The sequence below is a fragment of the Rutidosis leptorrhynchoides genome, chromosome 8 (assembly GCF_046630445.1).
Source record: "Rutidosis leptorrhynchoides isolate AG116_Rl617_1_P2 chromosome 8, CSIRO_AGI_Rlap_v1, whole genome shotgun sequence".
Lineage (NCBI taxonomy): Eukaryota > Viridiplantae > Streptophyta > Magnoliopsida > Asterales > Asteraceae > Rutidosis > Rutidosis leptorrhynchoides.
Window position 1 is genome coordinate 116050879 of NC_092340.1, and position 11881 is coordinate 116062759.

Here is an 11881-nt window from a genome sequence, read left to right on the forward strand (position 1 = left end):
TCTTGAACCATATGGATTTTGTGACTTATTTGAAGTGTATTTAACTAAATTACCCATCTGTAATTTACTTTGCACTGGTAACCGTCAAATATTAATCTCAAACAATTAGGCCACTAAGAAAAATAGTTGGGCCGTGATGCTTCTAAAACATGATGGGTCACCTACATAAAATCTACGGGGCCACAATGAGGAAAACGCATTTTTTATTTTAATACATGTTGAGCTGTCGACTAAACTGAAAACAGAAAGTATATTGGTGGGGTCTTGTAATTCATTTATCTTTTTTCATCATCCCACCATCATCACGACTCAAAATCATCTTCATTTAAACAGAAAACGATTACAAGCTTGATTGTTGAGAGGTCCGTTTGAAACATAAAATAGCAGCAGCAAACCTCGTGGTTTGTGAACTGTTTTCGAATATAAAGTACAACAGAATGAGCAATATGTAGCGGGTTTGGTTATAGTGGACAAAGGTGGTGATGATTGTTATGGTTGATGCTTCGAAGATCATGAAAGAAACGAAAAAAAAATATATATATACCTGTGTGGTAACGGTTTAGAGTGGTGATCGTGGGTGATAGTGAGGGTGGTGAAAATTTGTTGTGGTTTCTTGGTTTGGTTCAAACCAAAATAGAAACATTTGTAGTTGTAGCAACCGAATAACAGAAAAAGTGTTGAAGATTAAAGTGATCCTCATACGAACTAAGAAACAGAAAAAAAATAAAGATGGTGATGGTTAAGGTTAAGGTGTTAACCTTATGCGAAGAGGGGAGGGAATGAAAAATAGGTGGTGGTGCTCCGGTGACGATGATGGTCGGTGAGGATGGTGAAGAGTGGCGATGGTTGGAACCAAAACATAAACGGGTAGTGGTGTTATAGTGGGGGTTATGGGTTTTCTATAAGTTTATGTATATATAAAAATATAGAGGTGGCGGTTAGTAGTGGTTTGATGGTTGTGGGGTGTCGAGGGTGGTGGCAGATGGCGGTGGAAGGTGATGGAAGAGGGTGACCCTCGGTTGGTGATGGTTTTGTCATTGAAGCTCATATAACATATATGTTATATATATAAATATGTAAGACATATAAGTCTTGTAGCAAACATAAACGTGTCAAATTTTAATAATAATAAAACATTCTTAGCTGCCATACACTAACCTTAAGGCACCGACAGTTTGCACGGGTACTATCTCGTGTTCATTGCTAAACAGTTAACGTATAAAAGTGTCCCTAAAAATTCCAAATTTTTAGATTAAATATAATTAATTATTTCACTCATTAACTGTTTGAAACCTGATCAAAAAGGTTCAATAATTATTTATTTTATGTTCCAATTTATATGTACGGAGTGTTAAAATTTAATCTTAAAAAGATAAAAATATTGTTGACAAATCTAAAATCTTCGTAATTAATTTACACTCCAACTTTTATTTTAATCTTTCATAAACATGTATTATATCTATATTAAAACTAACGAAACGTCAACCGAGTGTCACTGACGTTTACTAATTAGGCTCGAAATCATTTATTTTCACATACTCTCTCTCTATATATATAATGTTTAATAGCAAGTTTTACTACATAAATTTATTATATATAAATAGATTTAATATAATTATACATATTTACAAGTAATATTTATATACATATATATATATATATATATATATATCCATTTACAAATAGTTGTTTGTGAATCGTCGGGAATGGTCGAATGTCAATTGAATATATGAAACAGTTCAAAAATTTTGAGACTCAACCTAACAGACTTTTCTTATTGTGTCAAAAATACTAAATCGTATTGAGAGTTTGATTTAAAATTAGTCGAAATTTTCCGGGTCGTGACAGTACCTACCCGTTAAAGAAATTTCGTCCCCGAAATTTGATCGAGGTCGTCATGGCTAACAATAAAAATGTTTTCATGACGAATATGAATTGATAAATAGAGTTTTATCATAATTGAGTAATATAGATAAAACAATTCTATTATTTGAAGCGTACGAGTGAAGTTATCACAGAAAATTGAGATACAGATTTAACTTTTGACTAGTCATGGTTGATTTCAGAAAATAATATTCGTCTTATCTTTTGACATTGTCTTGGTTGAATTCCGGAATTCTAGGGATTCACAGAAAATCTTTGAAATCTAAAAGATTTGATTCTTAGGCGAATAAGAAAAATAGAATCTCTTTAATTAAATGCGATTATCTGTCTCGATTGCTTTGTCTGGTATCTCCACTATAAATGAACTTCTTTCGTCCCATCATTTTCACCACTCCAATTCTTTCTTTCTCGATCCATTCTTTCAAACGATTGTGAAAATGCTTAATCCAGTTCTGTTCCTTGCCCTCATCCTTACTATCGCCGCATTCATTCTCCTTTTCCAACTTCCACCAGAGGAATCTACTTTCTTCTACTTCGCCTTTGGGGTTATAGTGTTTTTAATTCTCCCGTGTCTTTATGTTGCGATAAACATTGACATACACGGTTTGTAATTTATGCGTTGTTATCGGGCTTTATATTCTCCCTTATATTTCGAAGCTCTATGCTTTTGTTTTCTCTTCCCGACTTCAAGTCAAGCGAATAATGGTCCATAATTCGTAGATATATAATTTCGAATGATTATAATGTTTTAAGCAGGAAGGAACGTGATAGCACGATTTGATTTTCAAATTTATCAAAATTACTGAAGATAGAACTATCAAGAATATATTCTTCTTGATATGTTCGGAGGTTATGTAGAATGAAAGAGTTATGTAACCTGACACATGATGATGGTATAATCTACTGTGAACCATCATCACATTTCATTAGAAACTCAGCATGACTTACTATAATATGATCACGTTGGCCAAGCGCATTATATTATACTAACTTATGCTTCAATTCCCAACATTACTTCAATAACATTCATATTTTAAGCTCGAAAGTTTACAGAATATAGAATCTAACAGTTTCTATATGATGTAACACCGATAGCACGAAGAGATTAATGAGTTCAAAATAAGAATAGTTATGAAAATATTTTCAGAAATATGGAGGATATTTATAATGAAAGATACGATGATATCTTGGAATTTCTAATATCGAAGGATGGTGAAGAAAATTTGTCCTCAAGAGTTTGGAGTCTGAAGCAAGGTATTCGCTAAAGATTTCATCAGGCTTTGAATTATTTGGATTCTTTGAAGTCAAACTTATTCTTTGTGATTTGTCTACGGCTTCCTTCATAGTTTCGCATAATCCGCTTTTTGATACTAAATTTTCTATTGAGTGTTTCTAACTTTCCATTCTTTATCATCAAACTCTTGGCTATCAAGACCATCTAAAACATGCTGCTTCGTCAGCATTTTCAAAGTTAACTAATCTGGGTCATCGGTTATCAAACCGAGGTGGTTTCAAGAGAATTGTGTTTTTAGATGATTAAATGCTGATGGTAATATGGTGGAATATAATAGGTTTCTCGGTAACAATAACAGTGGCAAACGTATATATCAAAGTTATAATAAGGTTGATTCGAACGAAAAGTCGAAGTTGACTTGCTGGAGCTCTGACAAAATTGGCTACTTTGAAAAGGGATTGTAAAGTGATTTTTCGGTAATAACAACGCCAAAGGTGCTAGCACAGATACGTGTTAATCGTTTGCTCAGGTTCCGAGGGTTTTTCAGGTGCATAACTATATGCATCAATCTTTTCTTCCGTAGATGAAGTGCGGCTGGTTCATCCTTTTGATCGAGGTGTTTTCAAGAATCATGAAAGGTTTGAACGCAGCTTGTAATCGTCAAGATACTAATGAGTTTTAAGATGAAATCAAGTGGCAAACTTGAAGAATTATTTAGTTTCATATATTATAATCAATATTTTAATTCATTTTAATTGTCCAAAGTTAGTAGTCCAATAGTCCAATAGTTCATATATAGTTTAATATATAACATTCGAATTAATTAATACGTATCGTGACCCGTGTACGTCTCAGACTCGATCACAACTCAAAGTATATATATTATTATAGAATCAACCTCAACCCTGTATAGAGAACTCGATCATTACTGCATATAGAGTGTCTATGGTGATTCCAAATAATATATATAGATGCGTCGATATGATATGTCAAAACCTTGTATACATGTCCCGACATTTAAAGTGCGTAAAATAAATACAGAAATTAAATGACGATAAATAAAATGCGTAAAGTAAATAACAGAAATTAAATGACGATAAATAAAATTGCGAGAATGTAAATTGCGATAAATAAAGTGTAATCAGTTAGCTGGGAACAATTAGCTAGGAACAGTTAGCGTGGATTCTTAACAAAATTTCTCATAGTTAATTTGTTTGTTTCTAACAAATTTTATTTTTGTCCAATGTTTTCTTCATTATGCCACTTGTTGAATTTTGATAGGTCAAAATCCGAATATGAAATTGAATGAAAATGGTTATTCCGTGGTGAACGGATCTGTATATCGATGAATGTAAGTAGGATAGTAAATGACTGTTGAATCAGATTCGAAGAATGTACAGTGTAACTTATTAATATGAAACTCCAATATTCTTCGGGTATTACCTACCCATTAAAATATTTTCATCATTAACAGTTGGTACAAAAGAATTTTAATTACAATCTTTATGAAAATATACTTGTATATATATTTTCTTCAGATGTAATCATGGATTTAATGAGTCAATAAGATACTAAACTCATTTGATTTACCGTTAATACTAGATTACATAATCTCTAAAACTTTAGAAATTACATAATCGCCATGTCGAGCGAAGATAATTGATGTAGAACGATATTTAGAACAAAGATAAAGTAGATAGAACGATACGTAGGACGATGATTAGGCTCGGGGTACAGAATGAGATGTTGAGGCGTGTGATGTTGAAACTTGAGTTGTTGGTGGTACTGGTGTCGATGTTGGTGGTGCTTATGGTATTGAGGCTTGCGATGTGGACGTTACTGGTGGTATTGGTGTTGCTGATGGTGTTTGTAATCTTTGCACCATACGTTCCAAAGCCACTACTCGAGCGCGAAGCTCATTGACTTCTTCTATTACACCGGGGTGATTTTCGGTTCGGATGAGCGGATAAATAAGATCTAGAATTTGATGTAGTGTATAATCGTGGCGAGATACTCTAGAAATGAGAGAGAAAATGGTGTTACGAACAGGTTCGTCGGTAAGTGTTTCAGGTTCTTAACCAAGAGGTAAATTCGGTTGATGAAAGGGATCGCCTTCTTCTCGCCTCCACTGATTAAGTCGATTACGAACCCATCAGATGATCGGGGAATGACTGATTGGTTGATTCATTCTAGTGACGATGCTTCCGAAGTTTAGGTGAACATCCATGTCGGAATCCGAGGGGCTTGAACTAATGGTGAGTTCCATTTTGCTCTGTTAGATAAAGAGTTTTTGGTATGAAATGAATTTCGGATATCGGATGATATTCTAATTACATAGAATATCTATGTATAGTACAGAAGATCCCGTAGATTACGAAGGGATTTAAAGAAATGTGTCAGATAAAGTCTACGGTAACAGATACGCTAAGATATGAATTTATCTGTACACTATCTATGCAATAAAGGCAGTAGGACGTGTCTAGACTTAGAATGATAAGCAGGTAATTTTCGATACGAAATGATAAGCAAAACTTTTGACATGCAGACACGGTCGAAGTCTAGACCCGCTAATGCATCTAAACAACTATCAGCTAGACACACTAATGCAAGACCTGGTTCGCTAAGACCAACGCTCTGATACCACCTGTGATGACCCGACCTAATCCTCCTGGACGAAGTCATCAACATTTGGTCCCATTGCGATGATCGACTCCAAGTAATGTCCTTAAAATGAGCTAATGCACAGCGGAAGACTTAATTCGTACCTGAGAATAAACATGCTTTAAAGTGTCAACCAAAAGGTTGGTGAGTTCATAGGTTTATTATAACAATCTTTTTAATATATTAATAGACCACAAGATTTCATAATCATAAACATAATACACTCGCAAGTGTATAAAAGTATTCTATAAGTTGTAGGCACCCGGTAACAAGCTTTAACGTTCATGTTTTACCCTCTGAAGTACACCAGATCAGGTGTGTTTAAAATAACCTCGAAGTACTAAAGCATCACATAGTCAGGATGGGGTTTGTCAGGCCCAATAGATCTATCTTTAGGATTCGCGCCTACCGTACATAGACAAGTAGTTTAATGTTACCAAACTAAGGGTATATTTCTGGTTTAAACCCACATAGAATTAGTTTTAGTACTTGTGCCTATTTCGTAAAACATTTATAAAACATCGCATGTATTCTCAGCCCAAAAAAAATATATATTGCAAAAGCAATTAAAAAGGGAGCAAATGAAACTCACCATACTGTATTTTGTAGTAAAAATACATATGACGACATTGAACAAAAGTAGGGTTGGCCTCGAATTCACGAACCTATATCAATTATATATACTTATTAATACATATAATTGTAATCAAATAAGTTTATGTATTATTATTAGTAATATACTTTATATTTTCATTTTCTATCTTGTTAATAAATAAATAAATATTTATTAACTTAAGTAAGTTCTTAATATTAATATATCAATTACTTAATAAACTATTTCAATTAACTAATTTATGGATAATTAATATATATAATAAATATAATACATATAACTTAATATTTATTTGATATAAATAATAATAATAATACTATATAAAAAGTGGTATTATTTTTACAATAAAAACCATAATAGTGATAATAATGTTTAAAATAATATTTGCTAATAATAATAAAAATAATAAATTTTTAATAAGCATGATAGTTTTAATAATAATGACATTTTAATAAAATGATAATTTTGATAATTTTAATTAAAATGACACTTTTAATAAAAATAATAATGATAATGATAATAATAATACTAAAATATAATAATGATAATTATAATAATAATTTTGATAATAATAATAGTAATAATAATAATAATAATAATAATAATAATAATAATAATAATAATAATAATAATAATAATAATAATAATAGTAAATAAATAAATAAATAAATAAATAGGAGAAATATATATACCATCATGTGTCACCATTAATTCATGTTATCATGATCATCATCATCATCCTATTGTAACACATATCACTTTCGACTCTTTCATCATAATCATGATTATAATCATAATCATAATCATAATCATCATGATATTTATATCTATAACATCAACTATATCATATTCTCGATCATCTTCATTATGGCTTTCATTATTTCCTCATCATCTTCAATATACGCATCATCATCAACATCTCGCTCCATCATCATCATAACCTAGTCATCAACATCTCATCTTCATCATCATTCGGTTATCATATCATCGATCATCATCCTAACATCATCGTGAATATCATTATCATACACATCATCACTTAACATCACCCTCTTCGCTCGTTTATCATCACTTATGTTCGATCATCACATCATCTTGAACCATATGGATTTTGTGACTTATTTGAAGTGTATTTAACTAAATTACCCATCTGTAATTTACTTTGCACTGGTAACCGTCAAATATTAATCTCAAACAATTAGGCCACTAAGAAAAATAGTTGGGCCGTGATGCTTCTAAAACATGATGGGTCACCTACATAAAATCTACGGGGCCACAATGAGGAAAACGCATTTTTTATTTTAATACATGTTGAGCTGTCGACTAAACTGAAAACAGAAAGTATATTGGTGGGGTCTTGTAATTCATTTATCTTTTTTCATCATCCCACCATCATCACGACTCAAAATCATCTTCATTTAAACAGAAAACGGTTACAAGCTTGATTGTTGAGAGGTCCGTTTGAAACATAAAATAGCAGCAGCAAACCTCGTGGTTTGTGAACTGTTTTCGAATAGAAAGTACAACAGAATGAGCAATATGTAGCGGGTTTGGTTATAGTGGACAAAGGTGGTGATGATTGTTATGGTTGATGCTTCGAAGATCATGAAAGAAACGAAAAAAAAATATATATATACCTGTGTGGTAACGGTTTAGAGTGGTGATCGTGGGTGATAGTGAGGGTGGTGAAAATTTGTTGTGGTTTCTTGGTTTGGTTCAAACCAAAATTGAAACATTTGTAGTTGTAGCAACCGAATAACAGAAAAAGTGTTGAAGATTAAAGTGATCCTCGTACGAACTAAGAAACAGAAAAAAAATAAAGATGGTGATGGTTAAGGTTAAGGTGTTAACCGTATGCGAAGAGGGGAGGGAATGAAAAATAGGTGGTGGTGCTCCGGTGACGATGATGGTCGGTGAGGATGGTGAAGAGTGGCGATGGTTGGAACCAAAACATAAACGGGTAGTGGTGTTATAGTGGGGGTTATGGGTTTTCTATAAGTTTATGTATATATATAAATATAGAGGTGGCGGTTAGTAGTGGTTTGATGGTTGTGGGGTGTCGAGGGTGGTGGCAGATGGCGGTGGAAGGTGATGGAAGAGGGTGACCCTCGGTTGGTGATGGTTTTGTCATTGAAGCTCATATAACATATATGTTATATATATAAATATGTAAGACATATAAGTCTTGTAGCAAACATAAACGTGTCAAATTTTAATAATAATAAAACATTCTTAGCTGCCATACACTAACCTTAAGGCACTGACAGTTTGCACGGGTACTATCTCGTGTTCATTGCTAAACAGTTAACGTATAAAAGTGTCCCTAAAAATTCCAAATTTTTAGATTAAATATAATTAATTATTTCACTCATTAACTGTTTGAAACCTGATCAAAAAGGTTCAATAATTATTTATTTTATGTTCCAATTTATATGTACGGAGTGTTAAAATTTAATCTTAAAAAGATAAAAATATTGTTGACAAATCTAAAATCTTCGTAATTAATTTACACTCCAACTTTTATTTTAATCTTTCATAAACATGTATTATATCTATATTAAAACTAACGAAACGTCAACCGAGTGTCACTGACGTTTACTAATTAGGCTCGAAATCATTTATTTTCACATACTCTCTCTCTATATATATAATGTTTAATAGCAAGTTTTACTACATAAATTTATTATATATAAATAGATTTAATATAATTATACATATTTACAAGTAATATTTATATACATATTTATATATATATATCCATTTACAAATAGTTGTTTGTGAATCGTCGGGAATGGTCGAATGTCAATTGAATATATGAAACAGTTCAAAAATTTTGAGACTCAACCTAACAGACTTTTCTTATTGTGTCAAAAATACTAAATCGTATTGAGAGTTTGATTTAAAATTAGTCGAAATTTTCCGGGTCGTGACAACAACTTTTAGTATATTTTTATATTTTGTACCTTTTTAATTATTTTAGCGTAATATTTGTATTTTTCACTCATATTTAGTTTTAAGTCATAGTTTTTGCCATAGTTATTTTTACTTCTAGATTTTTAGGATTTGCCGTAAAATCCCTTAAGTGTTTTTTCTTTAGACTAAGATCTAGGTGCTTTAGAATTTTGCGACGCCTTTTTAAGTTTTAGTACCTTTTTAAGATATTGTCATTTGGGATATAGTTTTTCTTTTAAGCTTTAATATTTTTAGACGCAACTTTTAATTTTTTAGTTTTTAGTTCCTTTTTAAGTTTTAACGCACTACTTTCTTATTTTTATTTTTCGACGCCTTTTACCTATGTATCAATTATCACTCCAATTAGTAATCTCAATTTTCAATTTTAATTTTAAGTTAGTGATAGTAATAAGGTTGGGTTAGTCGAGTGTTTTAAAGTTTTATAGTCATTTTTTTTCTTTTTCGACGCCTTTTATTTTTCAACCCTTTTCTTTTTTGACCTTTTTCGACGCGCTCTTTTTCTTTCTTATTTCTCGACATCCTAGTTTTTAGGACATAGATTTTTATTCTACTTCTTATCTAAATTTCTTAAAATTACGAAAATTTATTTTAAGTGGTTAAATTGATAGACATCAAAATTTTCTGGTTTGTAGTAATAGTTGAATTTGTACGAGGACCGGGTTATTGGAGCCAAATAGTACTCAATTATATTGAGACCAAACGAATCCTGCCCCTCTGCTGCATCTTTTGGCTATTCGAAACGTGGGCAAAATCAGAAAAGTCTATTAATTGGATAACTTATATAATTTTTCTTTCCTTTTAAAAACTAATAGGATATTCAGTGAATGCACCAAGCAAGACGTTCACCACCTTTTGTACATTCACCACCTGTAACTCGATCAAGACATCTAGCAAATATTGTCGCCGTTGATTTTTCTTTAGAATCGTCATTCAGTCGACCAAGTACTCCAATTCAAATTTCCGATAATCCATATTTTGAACCCGACCTCACAATTGAGAATCCGGAGAATATTCAGGGACGATTCATAGATCCTGAACCATTAATTTTTCCTCCGAAACCACCAATCATTCAAACAGAGATTGTTGAGGAACGACAAATTAAATCAGAATCCTCTAGTGATTTAGATTCAACAAATTCAATCATGGAGAATCTGGAACCTTTAAGTATGGAAGACTGAATGAGAGCTAAACGCACTGGCCAAGGTCACGCAATTACTCATCCTGACATTAATGCGCCAGATTATGAAATCAAAGGACAAATTCTACACATGGTGACTAATCAATGCCAATTTAGTGGTGCGCCGAAGGAAGATCCAAATGAACATCTTCGTACCTTTAATATGATCTGCACACTATTTAAAATAAGAGAAGTAGAGGATGAATAGATATATCTCATGTTATTTCCCTGGACTTTAAAGGGAGAAGCCAAAGATTGGTTGGAATCGTTACCTGAAGGGGCGATTGATACATGGGACGTTTTAGTTGAAAAATTTCTTAAACAATTCTTTCCGGTATCTAAAGCCGTAAGACTTCAAGGAGAAATTGTTACGTTCACACAGAAACCGAATGATACTCTATATGAGGCATGGACCAGATTTGGAAAGTTATTGAGAGGATGTCCGCAACATGGTTTAGACACCTGTCAAATAGTACAAATATTCTACCAAGGATGCGACATCACTACAAGGAAAGACATCGATATAGCAGCTGGTGGTTCTATTATGAAGAAAACCGAAACTGATGCTTATAAAATTATTGATAACACTGCTTCCCACTCACATGAGTGGCACCAAGAAAAAGATATCGTTAGATCATCTAAAGCAGCTAGAGCCGATTCTAGCCATGACTTAGATTTCATTTCTGCAAAGATAGACGCTGTCGAGAGACGAATGGAAAAGATGACTAAGGATATACACTCAATACGAATTAGTTGTGAGCAGTGTGGAGGACTACATTTGACAAAAGATTGTCTCAGTATTGAACTAACAATGGAACAAAGAGAGAATATTTCATATCTAAACCAAAGGCCTGGAAATAATTATCAGAATAATTATCAACCGCCAAGACCAATCTACAATCAAAACCAGAATTATAATCGAAATGTTCCATACAACAACCAACATGGTCCTAGTAATCAACAAGTATCCAACAATACTTACAATCAGCAAAGACCTAATTTTCAAAACAAACCACCACAAACCGATGATAAAAAGCCGAATTTAGAAGATATGATGACGAAGCTAGTTAAAACTCAAACACAGTTTTTCACATCTCAGAAACAAACGAATGAACAAAATGCTCAAGCATTTAGAAATCAACAAGATTCTATTCAAAATCTGGAACAAGAAGTAAGTAACCTAGCAAGGTTAATAGGTGAAAGAAAATCGGGAAGTTTACCTAGTGATACAAATGCTAACCCCCGGAATGAAATAGCTAAAGCCATTACCACAAGAAGTGGTATTACACTTAAACCACCTGAAATACCTGTAACTTCTGATGAAGCTATTTCTACTCCA